This window comes from Schistocerca nitens, chromosome 5 (assembly GCF_023898315.1).
Source record: "Schistocerca nitens isolate TAMUIC-IGC-003100 chromosome 5, iqSchNite1.1, whole genome shotgun sequence".
NCBI classification, from domain to species: domain Eukaryota; kingdom Metazoa; phylum Arthropoda; class Insecta; order Orthoptera; family Acrididae; genus Schistocerca; species Schistocerca nitens.
In genome coordinates this window covers 592,860,168-592,883,586 of record NC_064618.1, presented here as the reverse complement: position 1 = coordinate 592,883,586, position 23,419 = coordinate 592,860,168, and positions in this window count along the sequence as shown.

Sequence of the window (23,419 nt, the reverse complement as noted above, 5' to 3'; positions counted from 1 at the left end):
ACAGGAACTGCATTCATAATTTTCCTTTCAAGTACTTGGTAATTTATTTCATAGAATAAGTTATTGTGGTGCTCCACTTTAATTACATAGACATTAAGATGTGAACAGACATTTCCCTTATCTGCATTGTTGTCTTTAGTGTATTATTTTTTCTGCTTGAGCTTTGTCATGTTTAGATGCTGCTGCTGTTTGCCAGGCATAGTGCTACTGAATTTTAATTTGTGTTACTCTGTTAAGCCAGTTTTACTACTGATTTATTTTTATTGTTTGCTGCTCATTGCCTTATATTAGTTGTAATTTATGCTGCTTGCTTGCCTTTTGTATTTTTTATCATTGCTGTTTGTGTTAACTGTTTTGTGCTGCTGCATTGCCTCGTTCCTTAGTTTAGCATCTGAGCTCAGTAGATTTAAGTTAGCTTAAGAGGGGGTAGACTATATAAGAGAATGAGTTGCGATGAATTGGAAGAAATGCATTGAGAAGTCATACGAAAAAAGTAGAGAAAACAGGTATAGATAGGACTTTTGGAAATAATGAGGAACGAAGGGAGATCTCCGAGAAGTAAAGAAAGTTTTGTTTGCAAACTACTGCAGTAAAAGAAACCCTGTCCTTTCCTTGTGTTATTCCGCTATATGTTTGTCTACCCTTGGGTATTTATGTTTTTTCCCTGTCTTTTAATTTTTATCTGATAAGACTTATGTTTTAGAATTTTTCAACAACTATGTTATTTTCTTTGTAAAGATGTTTAGACATTATTTATTCTGTTCTGTTTTAATGCTTAGGTGTGAAGTTGATGTTTCAAAAGTTATTCTGATCTTTTATGTATGAACTTATGTCATAATTCCTGTAACACTGATGTGTAGGTATATTTTATTCTTTTGTAAAGCCTTTATTACTACAAACGTTATCTGTATTGCTATGTTTTTAATGATGTTTTCTGTATCTTTGTAATTGTATTCTCATGTTATAAAATTGTAGTTGACACCAGTTCATCATATTATTAACTTGTAAGTTACATTTCACTGCACACGTTTCTGTTGGTCATAGTATATGGACAATATGTGAGAAGTAGGGACTCTTAGTGTTTGCACGTGTGTTAATAATTCAGCAAGGGACTGGATAACAGCATTGCTGGTTCTAACGACAATTTAAAAAAAATTTTTTGTGAGTGCACAAGTGGTGGTTTATGGACTTGCTATATTCTCCGCAAGAATCTTCGATGGTGATTCTGCACCTGCACAGTCGCAACGGATGGCTGCTAGCCATCTCTACAAGGACTACAGTGGGTCTGCATCTTTGATGACCCACCAGTACCATTATCTCTACAAGGACTACAGTGGGTCTGCGTCTTTGCTGACTCACCAGTACCATTATTTCTGCAAGGACTGCAGTGGGTCTGCGCCTCTGGTGGCCCACCAGTACCGTAATCTCTACCAGGACTACAGTGGGTCTGCTCTGTGATGACCTACCTACCAATACTCTTCAAAACTTCGACTGACTCTGCTGTGGGTTTGCTCTGTTGTGGCCCATTACCTGTCAGCATGTCAAGAGTCAGCACTGTCTTTCCGTTGGAAGGACAACACTACTTCTACAAGACTGCATGGAAATCCACTACTTCTTTGTGCAATTTCTTTTACTAATGAGACTTTGTGAAAAAAAACTGTAATTACTATTATGATGAATGATCAGAACTATCTTTATGGACTGTGAGAAAATTTTAGCTTTTGACCAACATTGTATCAATAAGAGTGTGCATTTGATTTCTTTGTTATTGTAATTACGATTATGAAAAATTTTAACAAATATGTATTGCCCAGTGCCAAAACAATTTGTAAAATTTTTTGTGGGGAGCATGGGGCTATGTAAGTAGGCTGTTTAGGTTTTTTTTATTGGTAACGCCACCTCTGTATAAAAATCACTGGCCATGCTGTGTGCAGTCTGTGGCTGCTTTGCATTGTTGTAATACTCGCAATTGTAGTGTTAGGCAGCTGGCTGTGAACAGCGCGTAGTGTTGCGCAGTTGGAGGTTAGCCGCCAGCAGAGGTGGTTGTGGGGAGAGAGATGGCGGAGTTTTGTAATTTGTCATGAACTGCTATATACATTATGACTATGAAGGTAAATTCATTGTTTGTTCTCTATTAATATCTTTCATTTACTAACCATCCCTATCAGTAGTTAGTGCATTCTGTAGTTTGAATCTTTTATTTAGCTGGCAGTAGTGGCGCTTGCTTTATTGCAGTATCTCGAGTAACCAAGATTTTTGTGAGGTAAGTGATTTGTGAAACGTATAGGTTAATGTTAGTCAGGGCCATTCATTCGTAGGGATTTTTTGAAAGTCAGATTGCGTTGCGCTAAAAATATTGTGTGTCAGTTTAAGCACAGTCTTGAATAACTTTTCTAAAGGGGACGTTTCAGTACGGACACCACATCAAAGAAACATATAAAACAATGACAAACAAACAAATATATACACTGAAAACAAAAACACTAATCATGCACTGCTACTTAAAACTAATCACGGAACTACAAGAAAAACAAGTTGGGTATTAATCATTAGAAAAATGTTGAGAAAGAAATTTGAATGTTCCTACTTAGAATACTGTTTGCTTATCAGTGATTCACAGGAAAGATCCGAGGCTAAGGGTCGCCATTTTATGCAAGGTGCCAGGGCTAGCAGTGTATTTAACACTAAATTCTTCGAGAATCTTCATATATAAAGGATGCCCTAAGCCCCCCCTATTCTAACTCCGACTTTGCTGTTGCACATGGATTAAAAAAGAGACGAGAACTGACTGTAATCGAACCTGCAAGTGGAGTAGAAAAGAGTTTGGCACCTGCAATAATTTAATTTGATAAATAAGTTAAATAAAGGAAAGTTTCATTAACATAGTGAGAAATGAAAGGGTTGCTCTACCGATTAACAGAATGAAAGTTCTGTCCAAAATAACTACATGATTTATTATGACTAAAATCAAAATATTAAACAAAACACATGAAACATTTTACAATACATCAAATTGGCTCAAATTCGATACTCAAATAAATGCTGTGACGGTGAAGTTGTCCCTAAACTAGATTGTGACATTTATGACGAAGTGGTATGTGGAGCCAATTCCTTGCAACTCAAATCTTAAGAGAAACACACAGCCAACCCAACATTAATTGCTGCTACAGTAGTGAGAATTCAGACAATGAACACCCAAGACAGAACAAAGTTAGAAAAAGACGAACAGGCGCGCTCTGCTTAGCTCTGATTATCACCTAGGCAAATCCCTATCTGCCGGTGCTGCGGACATACATTATCAAACTGTCTTCTTAACTGCAAGAACATGATCTGGCGTACCGGAGGCGATGGCTGGTTGCTTCGACGTCCTGTCTTGGTGATGATAATGTCGCGAGTATAGCCCGAAACTAATTATCCTGGTCAGGTTGTTCCAGACTAAAGACTTCCTAACAATGCAAATGCGCCTCTGAGGGAGACGAAGAAGGCTTGCCACACAATCACTGATGGTACAGTGGTTGATTTTAACAATCGAAGTCACACAGTAACTCCAATACAGTCAACTTTAGCCAAAACTGCTCAAGACATACAACATAGGCCTCTTGTACGCAGAACGCTCAATGGCCAACTGTACTCGGAAAGTTACGTTGAAGTCGGAACTTCAGCAACTTCGTCAAACAGTTACAATTAAATAAAAGTATATTAGACAGCCAACGGAAGGCAGGCTGTCCAGAGCAGCGAGAGCTCAGTCTTGTAACCTACTCCGACCGAAAGGCGAGGGCCGACCCCCCACAAGATCACCCGTACAAACTGAACACAGAACATTCCCGCCCCCACGACAGTGGCCGTGGTTAACCGTTCCAATCAGCAACTCCAAAACCGGCGGAAAATTCCACTCTATTGCCGGAGCACTACCATTCCACCAATGGAGATTCTTGGCGCCAATTTCTGCGGCGATTTAGCTACTTCACGGAGCTATGCCCTGAGCAAGCCAATCACAGTTACTATACAGCAGAAAACGCGGGAATTTGCGCGCCAAGGCTGCTTGGGAACACAAGTCATTCCCACGCCTCGCTGGTAGCCCGCCAGAAAGTGTTTTCGCTAAGTTTCTGCGAAGTAACAGAACCTCTAGCCCAGCCGCTACTTCCGGCCCCTCCGGACGTGTCTTTTGACAATGTCGGCGTCTGGAAAGCATTCACTCGACTCCCTCACACCCGTCGGCTTACCCTTTCAAGATCAGCATAGCCCGCCTGTCACTGGACCACCTGGGGAGGAAAATCGTGAGATAGAAATATGAGAGGGGGCTCATGCCACTTCTCACAGTTACAGTCTAAAAATTACTTCACTGGATGGATAGGATTCAAATTCCCATCTGCTTCAAGTCGGCAAATCCACTGCACAATAATAGTTGCACACAGCCCTATGATTTTAAGCAAGGGTACAATTGCAGTTTCAACCTTTTAAGTTGAGGAAATTTAGGGCAAGGAGAACTCTTAAAGAAATCATTGAGACCTATTTTATTACTATTCCGTCATTGACAAGAAAACAGGAACTAACGTACACTATCATCACAATGCGGTGAGTGGCTTTTCTTGCAACCGAGGTTACAGAACAAATTTAAACTGATAAAGCACATAATTTGTGATACATGTTGCTCACTTCTTGCCATATTTTATTATGACGTATTTTATCACGATGCTACAAGTCGCCAAGTCGATTCGTGAAAATTCCTGGTCTAGATGTGTAGCTCATGAAAGCACACTTCTCGTTAAGCTTATTATGCAGTGATTCATTGTTAACGTTCATTGCTTAGTTAATCGTCACAGAATCTTAGCGATACATTAGGAATTGGGAAAACCTACCAGTGAAAAGTGCTACCTTTTTTTAGTTCTGAATAACCTGTATTTTTTGTGTTTTATTTTTTAGTAATAAATATGTAATAGAAACGGTATATAAATTTGCATCGAAGCTATGTGCAAATCTTGGTTTTTCAGTTTTTCAGCAAAAATGAGAAATACATGTTCGTAGAATATCCATTATTTGAAGTGTCGGGCTCTTATAAGGAATGGAAGAAGTACTGTTTTAATAACAACGTCGACAGTGAATAACGAGAGTAAAAATATGACATAACTGTTGGTACAACATTGTTATAACAATAAAGTACCTGTTGCTGTGTGGTGTTGGCTATTAGACGGTGGGCGTGAACATACAGCATGCAAGACTTGTCCACATGTGTTGTGTCATTGTTGAACGAATAATGTACCGGTCGGCCATGTGGCGTGGCCATTATACAATGCGTGTGCAAGTGCAGTGTGGAAGACTTGCCTACACCTCGTCTATCAAAGCTGCTCTAAGGCGTGGCCTACTTGAAGCTACAAGTGTACATGTAGTATGGAAGACTTTCTTCCCTCCTCTATCCAACATTTTATCGCTGTCGTCATCGGAAATCGATTATATTCCAGAATGGGACTATCCATAGTCTGAAAGTATTTACAGTGTGTGGTAACAATGAAGTACAAATCTCCACTTTATTTAAAAGAATTAAACGGCAAAATGACAACAAACTTGCCTCATCAGGCAGGAGTTAGGTGTATGTGCATGTTTTTTTATTGGGGTCTGGGGGCAGCCTCCAGTGTACTGAAAAACATTACATCAGTATTTACTTCATTAAAATAAATTTTGGTTTGAGTCTTAAGAGATATGCCTTAAGCCAATTTTTTAAAAAAATTTAAGTTGTTTTGCTCGAAAGGTATCAGATGGTTTAGGCCTTCAGCCTAATTGAAAGAACTGTTTTAAGATAAGGCCTTCTGCCATTTAGATTTCTAATTTTGGCTTGAGTTTTAAGTTATTGGCTTTCAGCCGATTTTAAATTAAATTGGTCTTGCCCTTATGGCATGAGATTGTGTGGCGTATTCAGCCGGTTATTAAGTTCCAAAAATTTATGCTGAATTTTTTTTTATTTTCTTGGCTCTTGTAATGTTTGTTCAAATAAATAAAGTTTTATGTTCGACTGTAACTGACAGCAGCTTATTTTTGCCCCTTCCCACAATTTAAACTACCTTTCCTTTCCTGCAGTCTTAGCAGGGCCTCTAAAATCGAATGAAAGTTTGGTAACTGTGAAATCGACTTCCATTTGTGAACTGTTTTTCTGCAACTTCTGCCATAATTAAGCGACCATATGTAACAAATAGAGCCAGATGCTCTCTAAGCTAATGTTTTCAATGTAACGGCGTAATGGCCAAATGATGAGTGCAATGATACATGAACTGCAAATATCCTTAATCAGTGGCCAGCGTTTGCACATTCTATAACAAAATATTAAGTCTTAAAATCAAAAGATGCTGCAAATATCACATATGGATTCGTGAGACTACATAACTAATCTATCAAGTCGGTTTGAAGCTTCGTGCCAAATCGCTGAAACTAACAAATCACATATAACAGGAGAGGCTCTCATCAAGCCTTCCTTACTAGATGTGGTGAAGCTAGATCTAGATGTGTAACATGTGAAAACATAAACAAAGTATCTCTTTTTGTGAAACAATCAGAGGTGATAACGAAAACACGAGTTTGGATATTTTGGACACGAAATTAAAAAAAAAGGTTAAAACAAGTTAGTCCTTTCAACTGCAGTTAGATAAATGAACCGTTGTTACATCTTGATACGGGGTCCCTGTCAATGTTCGATGCACAAAGTACCACCTTCTGAAAGAAGAATCTTGTCGGAATCATTGGGCACTACTACACGCGGCACAGTGAAGAACCTTTTTGAGGCTAATGAGATGCATTTGTCGAAGTTGGTCGATGTTCTTACAGACTAAGCTTTACAGACAGGTTTACTTCCGTCTGTATCTCGTTTCCTACCTACCGGACTTCACAGAAGACATACCTGAGCCACAGCCTGCTGGTCTGTCTCCAGAATGAATTTTCACTCTGCAGTACAGAGTGGGCCGCTTTGAATTTTCCTGGCAGATTAAAATTCTCTGACGAACCGGGATACGACCCTGAGTCTTTTACCCTCGTGACAAATGCTCTACCAACTCAGTGTTCCAAACAAGATCCACGATCAGTTCATTATGTCTGCCAGTATCTCATCTCCTCTGTTCCAGCTTCAACCGCCAAGTTTACTATTCATTGATGTCCCCTTATATTTGACTACTTTTGCAAGGGAGAACCACAGACATCTTCCATGGCGTAGTCTTTCCAGGAGTTTTCATGTTATCCTTGAGTGACACAGTTAAGTGCAAAACACTGTCAATGGAGGAGCGGTTAGCTATTTTAAGGACTCTTAAGTGGGGCTGAGATGAATATACAGAAGAAAGAAAAGTAATATGATACGAACTAACAGCCAAGCTTCCAGAGGGCGACATTTGGATAAAATAGTGCACTAATGCTTCGCAGTCTTAGTTGTTAATTTTGGAAGGTTCACAGTTTTTCTTATTGGTTCAAATGGTTCTGAGCACTATGGGACTCAACTGCTGAGGTCATTAGTCCCCTAGAACTTAGAACTAGTTAAACCTAACTAACCTAAGGACATCACAAACATCCATGCCGGAGGCAGGATTCGAACCTGCGACCATAGCGGTCTTCCGGCTCCAGACTGCAGCGCCTTTAACCGCACGGCCACTTCGGCCGGCAGTTTTTCTTATTGGTTCCACTTAAGGTTTATTTTGCTGACACTGACGTGATTACATTTCGCAAGTCAGGACTTCTACAAATGGATATTTTTTGTGGAGAATTGATATCATAACCGCTACGTGGATTGTTGGTCCGTGTGTGTGTGTGTGTGTGTGTGTGTGTGTGTGTGTGTGTGAGAGAGAGTAAGTGAAAGAGAGAGAGAGACTGTGTACGTCATCGCATCATAAGCCTAACAATAGTGTCAATGGTGTCCTAGAAACATGATGATGATGACAATGTTCTCTTCTGACACAGTGGTACTCACAGATGCTGTATTAGAGGAAGGTACTAAACTTTTAGTAGGTATGTGCGGTTAGGTGGTAGGGCGTCCACTTATACAGAAGCCCTGCACATTTCGTGCGGGCCTCCATCGCATCAGGACGAGGCAGCCCTGGCGGCCCGTGGAGGCTGACAAGCGAGGGCAGAGTAATAGCGGCCAGCCTTGTTAGAGCCGCCACTCGCAGACAGACGTGATGGCGAGATCCATCGCCGCAGGCTATATTGCCGCCGCCGCCGCCGCCGCCGCCGCCGCACCGCGCCAGTTAAGGAGGTTCCGTGCTGCCTCAATATTTCCGCCTCTGTTATTGCCCCTACATTTTCCAGGAAAGTCATTTCGTCATAAGTTTTAATGCAACTCAGAAGGAGAGCACGAAGTCGGCAGGATGGCAGGAGATTGAGCTGGGTGTCGTGAGCTGGCGAAGTGTGTGAGGGGGGGGGGGGGAGGGGGGGAGTAGCAGAGCAGTGTAGCTGTGTCGGTGGCAGCGTGGGGAAGCAGGGCGTGGCGGTGGCGCCACCTGCAGTAACGGTTCGGACGAAGCACTCTTTATGGGGAGCAATCCACTGCAGAAGCTGAACCAGAGGAGCAGGCGACAGCGGCTGAATAGGGAAGAGTAGGGGACTTCGAAAAGATAGTGGCACGAAATGTGTTGTATCTACGTCACAGACGAGAAGCGCCAGTGTGGATACTACCACTTACTGCTACTATTGCATGCTTTCAGAGAGTACTACTAAGCAGCTTAGAAATTTGAAATCAGACTCGAACGTTTACTTTTTGTGTATACCTACTTTATTTTTACTGGTTTCAGATTAATTTAATACAATATATGATCTTCCCTACCTTACTCTGCTCCTTCGTCCCTGAACACCAGTTGTATCCAACGTCTTCGACTGTTCTGCAGCAAATCCTTAAAAGCCATTACAATTAATTCTGTCTACTGCTGATTCTACTGTTGAGAAAATGGTTCATTGTTGACGCAGGTATACACCACTAACATCCTTCCTTTTCTAGTAACACTGTTCATAGTCTATCTCCTTTTTTTAATCCTTCTTTTACCTCTTTCTTTCGTGCTTTGCTCGTCTTGTAACATTTCTATAGCACTGTCCTACGTTATTTCTTTAATTATTCTTAGACTAAATTCGGCACTAAGTAGGTAATCAGTTCCATTCTAGTATTCTCCAACTACAAGAAAACTTTCAGCTTAGCTTTGGTATCTGTTTGGACTTTGCTACTCACTCCAACTGCCATCTAGTGGCAGCTTCAAACTGGGCAGGTCAGACTGTCCAGTATAGTCTGCTCCCTGTCGGAAGAATTTGCAACCTATGTGCGGAAGTGGACCTCCCAGGTCCTTTGTGCGCACAGGTAGGATTAGCCGTTGTAACGGCCGAGCAGGTAGCTGCGAGACCCCGTAGCGGACGGGCGTGTATGTCTTCCAGCTAAGCCAGGAGCCGCAGTTGGCGCGCTGCCTGTGCAATTTGTAACGTTTAATGTAATAAACAATTATACCAGACAACTTGTTCTGTCTAGTTATTGTGAGTGGAAACAAGGGGAGGACAGTAAGTCCTCTCGTACTATACATTCACACTTCAATGTGCCACCACGGGAAGAAGAGCCCGCGCGCACATTTTTTGGTCCTCCGGGCCGGATACAGTGACCACGCGGAATTTACGTTCGCGCGGATTTATTTTCCGGTATTTGTGAACTTCTAAAAAACCACGTGAGAGCTGCGCACGTGATCAGTTTCGTTGTTGCCTGCTATCGAGTGTCCCAAGGCCTGTTCGGGACTTCGACAATAACAGCCTTTACAACGACGATCGGGGACATATTTGTGAACAGTTAATGTGTCTCTAATTCAAACGCGGGAGGCACAGAAACGCGTCGGTGCAGCATCGTCGGTGACGTCACCTCCTGCTCCCGCCGAAACTTCGCGCCGTCGGAGACTGCAACGCCTGCCACGCCAGCTGCCAGTGTCCGTGACGCCGCTGCTGTTCCAGTCTGTACTGCCGCTGCAGCCTGGTAAGTGCAACTGTTGGCTTCCTGCTATCATCTTCCTGGTCCTAAAATGGAGCCCTCAGAGAAAACAAAAATAGTCAAGCAGAGAGGTGTAGCAAAGGCCGCTCTCGCGCGCTTAGCGAGCTTTGTGCAGTCTGCAGACAGTGCCAGCAACGAAATGTTGGAATCAAAATTAAATCGTTTGACTCGGATTCGGACTGATTTTGAGTCGTCTCAAACACGGCTGGAAATTGAAGACGAATCAGCAGATCACAGTAAGGACAGGGCAGAATTCGAGGATTCGTGGGACTTTGTTGAATCCACTCTCAAGTGTTCAATGAAGAGGTACACCCAGCTTCCGCAGCCTTTGGGCTCGAATGCATCAGGCAGTGTCAGTTCTTTGAAACTACCCGCTATTAACTTGCCAAATTTTGAAGGTGACTACCTTAAGTGGTCATCATACAGGGATACGTTTTTGAGCCTCATTATGAATAACAATTCAATTGATGACGTTCAAAAACTTCACTACCTTAATTCGTCCTTGCGAGGTGAAGCTAAAGACCTTTTGAAACATATACCTGTCACAGCAGGAAATCTAGCGATAGCTTGGGGACTTATTACGCAGAGGTATAATAACCCAAAAATAATTGCAGCCAGACATGCTAAGGCTTTGTTGGCCTTGCCTACAGTCGGCCACGGCGCAGCGAGCGATTATAGGCAACTAATTAATCACGTATGCAGCCATTTGAAAGCCTTAGAAGCTCTCAAACCTGATGTTCCACTTCATGAAGTTATTCTTTCGGAAGAGATTCTGTCCAGTATGCGACCCACAGATCGTCATGAGTGGGAGGTAAAGATGTCTGGGTCGACATTCACCACATTAAATCAACTAATAGATTTTTTGGAAACAAAATGTCAGGCCCTTGAGTTGATCAGGTTCAGGGATAACACCTCAAGGGATTTGCAAGGAAATGTTAATAATTTAAATCAAACGAGACATGTGAGGAGGGCTCATCTCGCTAATGCTGATGCTGAGGAATCATGTAATTTTTGTAGTGAACCTCATACTATCACTAAATGCAAAGGGTTTCAAGTACGAAATGTTGATGAGCGGCGGGCATATGTCACAAAAAATAAGTTTTGTTTTTTGTGCATCCGCTCTGATCATTTCTCGACTAAATGCAGGATTTCTCCTTGTAAGACCTGTAAAGGAAGGCACAACATACTGCTCCACAAGCCTGCTGAACCAAGGAATGGGCAGAATAGTGAACCAGGAGGCCATTCCCTGGCCCATCAAACTACGAATGTAATGTTTTGTTGGCAACAGCTGTTGTCAACATTAAAGACAGCATGGGTAGACAGCAGGTTTGCAGAGTTCTGCTAGATAGTGCGAGTCAGCTATCCTTTATATCTAAGGGCCTGGCAGAGAAATTAAAACTGAAACGATGTAAACATTCGTTTCCTGTGAAGGGCATAAACAATGCCTTTGCTGCCTCAGTGTCTTACACTTGTGATGTTGAACTGTCGTCTAGGGTCAACGACTTTCGTGTCAGAACCACTTGTGCTGTCGTAGATCATGTCACCAGTGACCTACCAGCGAGCAGGATAGACACAAGGTCCTGGAGTGTCCCATGTAATCTTCCGCTCGCTGATCCAGAATTCAACAAGCCTGCCACAGTAGATTTAATTCTTGGTGCTGAGGTTTTCTTTGACGTTGTTTGTAAGGAAAGGCTGGTGAAACCAAGTCATCGTTCACTGGTCGAATCAAGATTTGGCTGGATTTTGTCTGGTAGGATGCCTTCAACAGCATGCAACATGCCTCGTTCTACAGTGACCTCGTGCTTTGTTAGAGGCGACAGTTTAGATGCCAAACTGCAAAGGTTTTGGGAGTTAGAGGAACTGTCTACGAAAACGATGAGTAGGCAGGATAATATATGTGAGGCTCACTTTCAGCGCCACACCGCACGAGATGAAGAAGGGAGATTTGTGGTTCAACTACCAGTGAAACCTGACTGTAAATCATTAGGCGAATCACGACAACAAGCATCTCGGAGACTGGCGCATCTTGAGAGGAGGTTTAAAAGGCAACCGAATCTGCAGAAGGAATATACTGCATTCATGCATGAATATGTCGAATTGAGGCACATGGAGATCTCTAATCCTCAAGGTATTATTGGTCCAAGGTGTTACCTTCCACATCATGCTGTCTTCAAAGAATGCAGCTCCACTACTAAGTTGAGGGTAGTATTTGATGGCTCTGCTGCCACTTCTAATGGAGTATCTCTTAATGATATCTTGATGGTTGGTCCCACTGTCCAGCCAGATTTATTTTCCATTATTATAAAATTTCGCTCTTTTAATGTGGCTCTGTCAGCTGACATAGCAAAAATGTATCGCCAGGTGTCTCTCCATCCTGATGATAGGAACTTCCAGAGAATTCTGTGGCGGGAATCACCGTCTGAACCTATGCAAGAATATGGACTGTGTACACTCACTTATGGAACCGCTCCTGCTGCCTTTCTTGCTACCAGATGTCTTCAACAGTTGGCTTTGGAAAATCAAAACAGGTTTCCAATGGCATCACAAGCCTTGACGTCTAGCTTTTATGTGGATGACTTCTTAGGTGGCTCAGCCACGGAAGCTGAAGCTCAGGAACTTCAAATCCAGCTGACTCAACTACTTGCTTCAGGGGGGTTTCCACTGAGAAAATGGTGTTCCAATAGTCACAAGGTCATGGAAAAAATTCCTGTGCAGGACAGAGAAACGTCTTTACCTTGTCATCTTACTGGTGAACAAGCCATAAAAACGTTAGGGATATTATGGCACCCTGGCACTGATACTTTCCAGTGCCATGTACAGCTGAAGAGTCTTCAGCTCTCAAAGGTTACCAAACGCAGTGTCCTGTCTACAATAGCATCAATCTATGACCCACTGGGGCTTTTAGGTCCAGCAGTCATAAGATGTAAATTGTTCATGCAGCGCTTGTGGCAACTAAGCCTTGATTGGGATGAAATTCTTCCATCCAACCTCACTGATGAATGGAATGCTCTTTGTGTGCAACTGCCTTCCCTAAATGGTATTTTCATTAACAGGAAGGTCATTCCTTGCCCCCAGCATGTTAAATTAGAAATTCATGGGTTTAGTGACGCTTCACAGTTGGCATATGGGGCGTGTGTATACGTCAGATGTGTTCTTCCCAATAACAGCGTGTTGGTCTCATTGGCTGCAGCCAAGTCTCGGGTTGCCCCTGTAAAACAACAGTCTCTTCCACGACTGGAATTATGTGGTGCGCTACTTCTTGCCCGACTCATTCACAAGGTGTCCAATGCCTTAGGCATCATAAATAGTGGCGACATTCATTTGTGGACAGACTCCACAATAGTTCTCTGTTGGCTGCAGCGTAGTCCTTGTCACTGGAAAACCTTTGTTGCTAACAGAGTCTCTGAAATCCAGGAACTGAGTTCAGTTGCCAACTGGAGACATGTCAAATCAGAGGATAATCCTGCTGACCACTTATCACGTGGTATTAATCCAGCTGCCTTGAGTTCACTTGTTCAGTGGTGGTCTGGCCCGTCATGGCTATCCACTTGCGACCTCGACTGCAACACTTGCACTCCGCTTAGTGTAGATGTACCTGAGAGAAGGTGTACACAAGTATCCTTGGTGTCTGTCATTAATCTTGATGATGAACTGCTGTGTAAATATTCATCATTCAAAAAAACTTACAGAGTTTTGGCCTATGCACTGAGGTTTGCTAATAACACTAGGCTTCAGAAATCAGACAGGATAACTGGGCCACTCACTCCACAGGAATGCCACAACGCTATCAAAAGGGCATTTGGCGCAGCTCAACACAGTGAATATGGTAATGAGATCGCTTTGTTGAAGGCCAGCTCCCCTATTCCACATTATAGCAAATTAAGGGATTTGCACCCGTTTGTTGATGCCGAAGGTATTTTACGAGTGGGAGGGAGATTAATGAATGCTGATGTACCATATGATGAGTGCCATCCTATTATCGTTCCGCCTAAGCATCATTTGACAAAAATTCTCATTGTAGATTAACATGAAAATCTGTTGCACGCTGGGTCACAACTTTTGTTGGCTATGTTGCGTAGGAGGTTCTGGATCCCCAATGGGCGTAACACAGTCAAGGGAGTTATCAGAAAATGTATAAAATGCTTTAGGCTTAGGTCCAAGACAGCAGTTCAACTCATGGGTCAGCTACCTGCAGCTAGAGTAAACCAGTCTCATCCATTCCAGCACTGTGGAGTAGATTATGCAGGCCCTATTGCTGTAAAGCATGGTGGAAGGCGGAGTAAAGTTACCACCAAGGCTTATATTGCTTTAATCATTTGCATGGCAACCGAGGCCATCCACTTAGAATTAGTTAGTGACTTGGTAACAAGTTCATTTTTGGCCGCCCTCAGGAGATTCATTGCAAGAAGAGGGAAACCTTCTCACATGTACAGTGACAATGGTACCACATTTGTAGGTGCAGACAATGAGCTTAAACGTTTTCTCTCCAACGATGTTACTGTTGAAGGTGTGGTGAATTATTCGACCTCAGAGGGAATCAGTTGGAGGTTCACTCCACCTCGTGCCCCTCACTTTGGTGGACTCTGGGAGGCAGGAATCAAATGCATGAAGTCGCATCTCAAACGCGTCGTCGGCAATGCAGTGTTGACATTTGAAGAACTGACTACTGTGTTAATTCAGATAGAAGCATGCTTGAATTCAAGGCCATTGTGTCTTCTCTCTGATGACCTAGATTCTCCTGCTGCTCTCACTCCTGGTCATTTCCTAATCGGACAGCCCCTTTGTGCTCATCCTGAACCCTCTGTCCTTGAGGTTCCCGCCAACAGGTTGCACAGATGGCAACTTGTGCAGCAGTTGCATCAGTCCTTTTGGAAGAGGTGGTCCACAGAATACATACATGATCTGCAGCAACGGAAAAAATGGACATCGGAAGGTGCATGGCAACCGCAGATCGACGATCATGTGTTGGTCAAGGAGGATAATTTGCCTCCTTTGGTGTGGAGGCTGGGTGTCATTGACCAGCTGTTTCCCGGTCCTGATAAGTGTGTGCGTGTGGCGATGGTAAAAACTGCTAATGGGCAGATTAAGAGGCCTATAGCAAAATTGTGTCCCCTACCTAAGCAGTGAATCAGTTAAGTGTTCCCTCAGATCTGTGTAGTGGTATATGATACTGAGCCACTGCTAAATGGCCATTTACTAGAATAACCTCATAATTCATAAGATGATCAGCTTGGAGGCTGTGGATGTTTCTTGTGGACTAACTGCTGTTAGTATTGATTTCATGTTTTTATGCAGTATAATATTAATATTCTATTGTTTTGTGTCCTGCATGTTAGTACTCATCGTGTTTCACATGCAGCATGACAGTGGTGTTTGGTGATGTGGGCATCCCAAATGTTAGTGTATTCATGTTTTATGTGCATTGATATTGTGTCTAGTTATATTTTTATTGTTTACTTGTTTTGGTTTTGTTGTTTGTTAAAATTTTGGTATTTGTAAAATGAGAAAACTCATTTTAGAGTCGGAGTATGTTTGGACTCTGCTACTCACTCCAACTGCCATCTAGTGGCAGCTTCAAACTGGGCAGGTCAGACTGTCCAGTATAGTCTGCTCCCTGTCGGAAGAATTTGCAACCTATGTGCGGAAGTGGACCTCCCAGGTCCTTTGTGCGCACAGGTAGGATTAGCCGTTGTAACGGCCGAGCAGGTAGCTGCGAGACCCCGTAGCGGACGGGCGTGTATGTCTTCCAGCTAAGCCAGGAGCCGCAGTTGGCGCGCTGCCTGTGCAGTTTGTAACGTTTAATGTAATAAACAATTATACCAGACAACTTGTTCTGTCTAGTTATTGTGAGTGGAAACAAGGGGAGGACAGTAAGTCCTCTCGTACTATACATTCACACTTCAATGTGCCACCACGGGAAGAAGAGCCCGCGCGCACAGTATCATTTCCCTTTTCTAAGTTTTTCCTGCGCTGAAAGTTATTTTCACTTCCTTCGTGGCTTTCTTCACTTGAAATTAGGTAATAAGTCTATGTAATCGATTTCATTTACGAAATTTTATTTACTTTACTCAGAGCACAGAAAGAGTACGATTTAAGCAATTAAATATCATGCATATACGCGAGATACGTCGTCAGCGACTCAAAAGCGTCGTGTGAGCTTTTCCATTAGAGTCGCTATTTCAAAAACAAATACTGTTCTGAACCTAGAATGAGACTTCAGTGCAATGAAGCTGTGTAAGCCTGAGATTTTTCCTCGATGTCTCTCTCATACACAGGTGGGCCATTTCGTCCAGCACTTAAGGGGCTCCGGAACGCCCTATACTTGCAATGTTAAAATAACGCTTATAAATTACATCTTTCCTCACAAAGTATTTGAGGTAGGAAGTTGAACTTTTTACAGATTATTTATTGGAATATGGGCTACTACTTAACACAGGGATTTTACAAAATTTTAGTTCAGTTATTAAAGATGATTTTTTTTCAATTGAAAAGAAAATTCACAACATTTTTTGGCAATTTTTTATTTATATATTCAAAAATATACAGTTTTTTTGGAAAAAGGCTGTGTTAAATTATGCAGAAGGTACTGTGTAACATTTACTGAAAGTTTGAAACAAATATGTTTGGAAGATCCTTAGAAAACATGTAATTAGTATGAGAAAATAAAAGTTTTGGGAATCGAGCGACAAAGATTGGATTAACTTTTTAGTGCATTCCAGGTCCATAGGATGGATTATCTTCATCCTCTGCCAACTCCTCCTCCAGCTTCCTCTTGTTCCTCCTCCTGTTTACTCTTGCTTGTATTTCTAGACTCTTTACAGCCCTGTCTGCAGCCCGAAGGCGTTCCTTGTCTAAAGCAAGCATCGCTCGTACCATGTTAGAACCTATTTTCATTCCCATATTTCTAAATACCTTGCACCTTACAATGTTGCCATCATTGAAAGTCGCAACAGCATCATACACACCAAAGTGAAGTGTTTCTATTCCAACAAATACAGTCTTGGGGATTCTCGACCATATAACACTATTTACACTTTCATTGGGGTTTTTAGTTTTTCCGTGAATACACTTTTTCAACAGTTCAGGTGCTGCTAAGTCTCTGAAAATAGGTTTTATCACCTCCATTATTGCATGAGGCAGACTACGCTTATGAGTGTACACTTCACCAGTTAGCAATCCTTTGTTATATTTACACCAACTGTCTTCTTCTTTGGGACACAAGCTATGTTGGGGATTTTCATCGTCTTTATTGTTTACAGTAATAACACATACCTTTGGCTTTCCAACATTTCTCCTTTTCTTAAAAGCCTACAGAGGATTTCTAATAACTTTACTTTTACTCATTATTATACTTCAACAAAACAGAGACTCAAGAAACAGAATTAATTACGAATATTTTCGAGATAACGACAGAGTTACCACCAGCGATATATATTGAACCATCACAGGTTATCCACAACACATACTTTATCTCACATCACTAAAATGTACCTGATGAACACGGACGTTAATAATAACACCATTTGACAGCAGTTTAACAGCGCCACAGTGGGTCACGCCCATGTAGAACACATTTCAAAAAAAAATTTAAAAATCGTTGTAGTCTTCGGAATTGAATAAATTATATATCTATTAAAAGGTAATAGTCTGCAGATTCAGAAAACGCAAAAAAGTAAAAATTGAACTTTTCATGATTTTGAGCCTTTCCGGAGCCCCTTAAAAGGAAAGAGTATCGAGTAAGTCAAGCAACGTAACATCCAATCACAGCGTGGTACGGGAGAGGAAGTTTCAAATATGATCACTGAAACCGTGCCCGACTGAGTGTACATTCAATAAAATCGGAAATGCATTCAATAAAATTGGAATATGCAAAATTTCAATGTAATATAAATGTAAATCGTAATGTAAATTGACACGCTTGCCCGCAAAGTACCGCTATAGGGTCAACAGTACCTTCCAACGTCATCTCAAAGTGGTTCCTCAGAGTATTACTATTTAGGATTTCCTAGAGGCTGGGCGAACATTTTATTCATTTTTGATAAATTTCCCTTACACACTGAAGAGCCAAATAAACTTGTACACCTGCCTAATACCGTGTAGGAACCCGCGAGCACGCAGAAGTGCCGTAACACGTCGTGGCATGGACTCCACTAAATTTACATCTACATCCATACTCCGCAAGCCACCTGACGGTGTGTGGTGGAGGGTACTTTGAGTACCTCTATCGGTTCTCCCTTCTATTCCAGTCTCGTATTGTTCGTGGAAAGAAGTATTGTCGGTATGCCTCTGTGTGGGCTCTAATCTCTCTGATTTTATCCTCATGGTCTCTTCGCGAGGTACACGTAGGAGGGAGCAATATACTGCTTGACTCCTCGGTGAAGGTATGTTCTCGAAACTTCAACAAAAGCCCGTACCGAGCTACTGAGCGTCTCTCCTGCAGAGTCTTCCACTGGAGTTTATCCATCATCTCCGTAACGCTTTCGCGATTAGTAAATGATCCTGTAACGAAGCGCGCTGCTCCCCGTTAGATCTTCTCTATCTCTTCTATCAACCATATCTGGTATGGATCCCACACTGCTGAGCAGTATTCAAGCAGTGGGCGAACAAGCGTACTGTAACCTACTTCCATTGTTTTAGGATTGCATTTCCTTAGGATTCTTCCAATGAATCTCAGTCTGGCATCTGCTTTACCGACGATCAACGTTATATGATCATTCCATTTTAAATCACTCCTAATGCGTACTTCCAGATAATTTATGAAATTAACTGCTTGCAGTTGCTGACCTGCTATATTGTAGCTAAATGATAAGGGATCTTTCTTTCCATGTATTCGCAGCACATTACACTTGTCTACATTGAGAATCATTTGCCATTCCCTGCACCATGCGTCAATTCGCTGCAGATCCTCCTGCATTTCAGTACAATTTTCTATTGTTACAACCTCTCGATATACCACAGCATCATCCGCAAAAAGCCTCAGTGAACTTCCGATGTCATCCACAAGGTCATTTATCTCTATTGTAAATAGCAACTGTGCTACGACACTCCCCTGCGGCACACCTGCCATGCCGAACTCAAGAAACACGGCATCTACCTGGGAACCCGTGTCTATGGCCCTCTGAGTCTCGTGGACGAATAGCGCGAGCTGGGTTTCACACGATCGTCTTTTTCGAAACCCATGCTGATTCCTACAGAGTAGATTTCTAGTCTCAAGAAAAGTCATTATACTCGAACATAATACGTGTTCCAAAATTCTACAACTGATCGACGTTAGAGATACAGGTCTATAGTTCTGCACATCTGTTCGACGTCCCTTCTTGAAAACGGGGATGACCTGTGCCCTTTTCCAATCCTTTGGAATGCTACGCTCTTCTAGTGACCTACGGTACACCGCTGCAAGGAGGGGGGGCAAGTTCCTTCGCGTACTCTGTGTAAAATCGAACTGGTATCCCATCAGGTCCAGCGGCCGTTCCTCTTTTGAGCGATTCTAATTGTTTCTCTATCCCTCTGTCGTCTATTTCGATATCTACCATTTTTTCATTTGTGCGACAGTCTGGAGAAGGAACTACAGTGCAGTCTTCCTCTGTGATACAGCTTTGGAAAAAGACGTTTAGTGTTTCGGCCTTTAGTCTATCATCCTCTGTTTCAGAACCATTTTCGTCACAGAGTGTCTGGACATTTTGTTTTGATCCACCTACCGCTTTGACATAAGACCAAACTTTCTTAGAATTTTCTGCCAAGTCAGTACATAGAACTTTACTTTCAAATTCACTGAGCGCCTCTCGCATAGCCCTCCTCATACTACATTTCGCTTTGCGTAATTTTTGTTTGTTTGCAAGGCTTTGGCTATGTTTATGTTTGCTATGAAGTTCCCTTTGCTTTCGTTCGGTTGTTGTACCACGGTGGCTCTTTTCCATCTCTTACGATCTTGCTTGGCACATACTCATATAACACATATTCTACGATGGTTTTGAACTTTGTCCACTGATCCTCAACACTATCTGCACTTGAGACAAAACTTTTGTGTTGAGCCATCAGGTACTCTGAAATATGCTTTTCGTCACTTTTGCTAAACAGAAAAATCTTCCTATCTTTTTTAATATTTCTATTTACGGCTGAAATCATTGATGCAGTAACCGCTTTATGGTCGTTGATTCCCTGTTCTGCGTTAACTGTTTCAAATAGTTCGGGTCTGTTTGTCACCAGAAGGTCTAATATGTCATCGCCACGAGTCGGTTCTCTATTTAGCTGCTCAAGGTAGTTTTCAGATAAAGCACTTAAAAAAATTTCACTGGATTTTTTGTCACTGCCACCCGTTATGAACGTTTGAGTCTCCCAGTCTATATCCGGCAAATTAAAATCTCCACCGAGAACTATAACATGGTGGGGAAATCCAATCGACATATTTTCCAAATTATACTTCAGGTGCTCAGCCACAACAGCTGCTGAGCCAGGGGGCCTATAGAGACATCCAATTTACATGTCTGAGCCTGCTTTAACCGTGACCTTCACCCAAATTATTTCACATTTAGGATCTCCGTCAATTTCCTTCGATACTATTGCACTTCTTATCGCTATAAACACGCCTCCCCCTTCAATGTCCAGCCTGTCTCTGCGGTATACATTCCAATCTGAGTTTAGAATTTCATTACTGTTTACATCTGGTTTCAGCCAATCTTCTGTCCCTAGTAATATGTGGGCATTGTGATCGTTTATTAATGAGAGCAGTTCTGGGACCTTTCTATAGACGATCCTGCAGTTTACTATTAGCAGATTAATATTGTTATTACCTGTTGCATTTTGCCTACTCCTACCTTGCCGCGTCTCAGGAGGCGTCTTGTTGGGCCTAGGGAGGGAATTCTTTTACCTAAAAATCCTACATGTGCACTCCACACGTAGTCCGCTACCCTTGCAGTCGCTTCCTGCGTGTAGTGCACGTCTGACCTATTCAGGGGGACCCTACATTTCACCGCACGGTAGCCGAGGTCGAGAAATTTGCACCCCAGATCTCCGCAGAATCGTCTTAGTCTCTCGTTTAAGCCTTCCACTCGGCTCCAAACCAGAGGACCGCGATCGGTTCTGGGAACGATACTACAAACAGTTAGTTCAGATTCCACCCCGCGAGCGAGGCTTTCCGTCTTCACCAACTCCGCCAACCGCCTGCATGAACTGAGGATGACCTCTGAACCCAGACGGCAGGAGTCATTGGTGCCGACATGAGCAACAAGTTGCAGTCGGGTGCACCCAGTGCTCTCTATCGCCGCTGGCAGGGCCTCCTCCACATCTCGGATGAGACCCCCCAGCAAGCAGACAGAGTGAACACTGGCCTTCCCGACCTTTCCGCTATTTCCCTAAGGGGCTCCATCACCCGCCTAACGTTGGAGCTCCTAATCACTAATAAACCCCTCCCCCCTTGTGCCTGCTCGGACCTTGCTGAAGGAGCGGCCACATGACCACTCACAGGCAGAGCGGGCGATGCCACACGGCCAGCATCCACATTGACCCTCCGCCTCGTGCGCCGCGAACGCCGCTGAACCCGCCACTCTCCTTGGGGAGAGGGTGGCCGAACCGGGCCCGGTACCCGCGAAGATGACTCGACAGCAGGGACAGTGGGTGAAGCATGTAACACCTGGGGGCATGCGACGCACCAGACTCCCCACTGCCTCTACACTCCGAGGCAGCAGCCTGAAGACGGCTGACCGTGGCCATTGACACGTTCAGCTGTTCGCGAACAGTGGCCAGCTCCTCCTGCGTCCGTACACAGCAGTCAAACGTCCTTTTTTTTTTGGTCATCAGTCTACTGACTGGTTTGATGCGGCCCGCCACGAATTCCGTTCCTGTGCAAACCTCTTCATCTCAGAGTAGCACTTGCAACCTACGTCCTCAATTATTTGCTTGACGTATTCCTATCTCTGTCTTCCTCTACAGTTTTTGCCCTCTACAGCTCCCTCTAGTACCATGGAAGTCATTCCCTCATGTCTTAGCAGATGTCCTATCATCCTGTCCCTTCTCCTTATCAGTATTTTCCACATATTCCTTTCCTCTCCGATTCTGCATAGAACCTCCTCATTCCTTACCTTATCAGTCCACCTAATTTTCGACATTCCTCTATAGCAGCACATCTCAAATGCTTCGATTCTCTTCTGTTCCGGTTTTCCCACAGTCCATGTTTCACTACCATACAATGCTGTACTCCAGACGTACATCCTCGGAAATTTCTTCCTCAAATTAAGGCCGGTATTTGATATTAGTAGACTTCTCTTGGCCAGAAATGCCTTTTTTGCCATAGCGAGTCTGCTTTTGATGTCCTCCTTGCTCCGTCCGTCATTGGTTATTTTACTGCCTAGGTAGCAGAATTCCTTAACTTCATTGACTTCGTGACCATCAATCCTGATGTTAAGTTTCTCGCTGTTCTCATTTTTACTACTTCTCATTACCTTCGTCTTTCTCTGATTTACTCTCAAACCATACTGTGTACTCATTAGACTGTTCATTCCGTTCAGCAGATCACTTAATTCTTCTTCACTTTCACTCAGGATAGCAATGTCATCAGCGAATCGTATCTTTGATATCCTTTCACCTTGTATTTTAATTCCACTCCTGAACTTTCCTTTTATTTCCATCATTGCCTCCTCGATGTACAGACTGAAGAGTAGGGGCGAAAGGCTAAAGCCTTGTCATACACTCTTCTTAATACGAGCACTTCGTTCTTGTTCGTCCACTCTTATTATTCCCTCTTGGTTGTTGTACATATTGTATATGACCCGTCTCTCCCTATAGCTTACCCCTACTTTTTTCAGAATCTCGAACAGCTTGCACCATTGTATATGTCGAATGTTTTTTCCAGGTCGACAAATCCTATGAAAGTGTCTTGATTTTTCTTTAGCCTTGCTTCCATTATTAGCCGTAACGTCAGAATTGCCTCTCTCGTCCCTTTACTTTTCCTAAAGCCAAACTGATCGTCACCTAGCGCATTCCCAATTTTCTTTTCAAATCTTCTGTATATTATTCTTGTTAGCAGCTTCGATGCATGAGCTGTTAAGCTGATTGTGCGATAATTCTCGCACTTGTCAGCTCTTGCCGTCTTCGGAATTGTGTGGATGATGCTTTTCCGAAAGTCAGATGGTATATCGCCAGACTCATGTATTCTACACACCAACGTGAATAGTCGTTTTATTGCCACTACCCCCAGTGATTTTAGAAATTCTGATGGAATGTTATGTATCCCTTCTGCCTTGTTTGACCGTAAGTCCTCCAAAGCTCTTTTAAATTCCGATTCTAATACTGGATCCCCTATCTCTTCCAAATCGACTCCTGTTTCTTCTTCTATCACATCAGACAAATCTTCACCCTCATAGAGGCTTTCGATGTATTCTTTCCACATATCTGCTTTCTCCTCTGCATTTAACAGTGGAATTCCCGTTGCACTCTTAATGT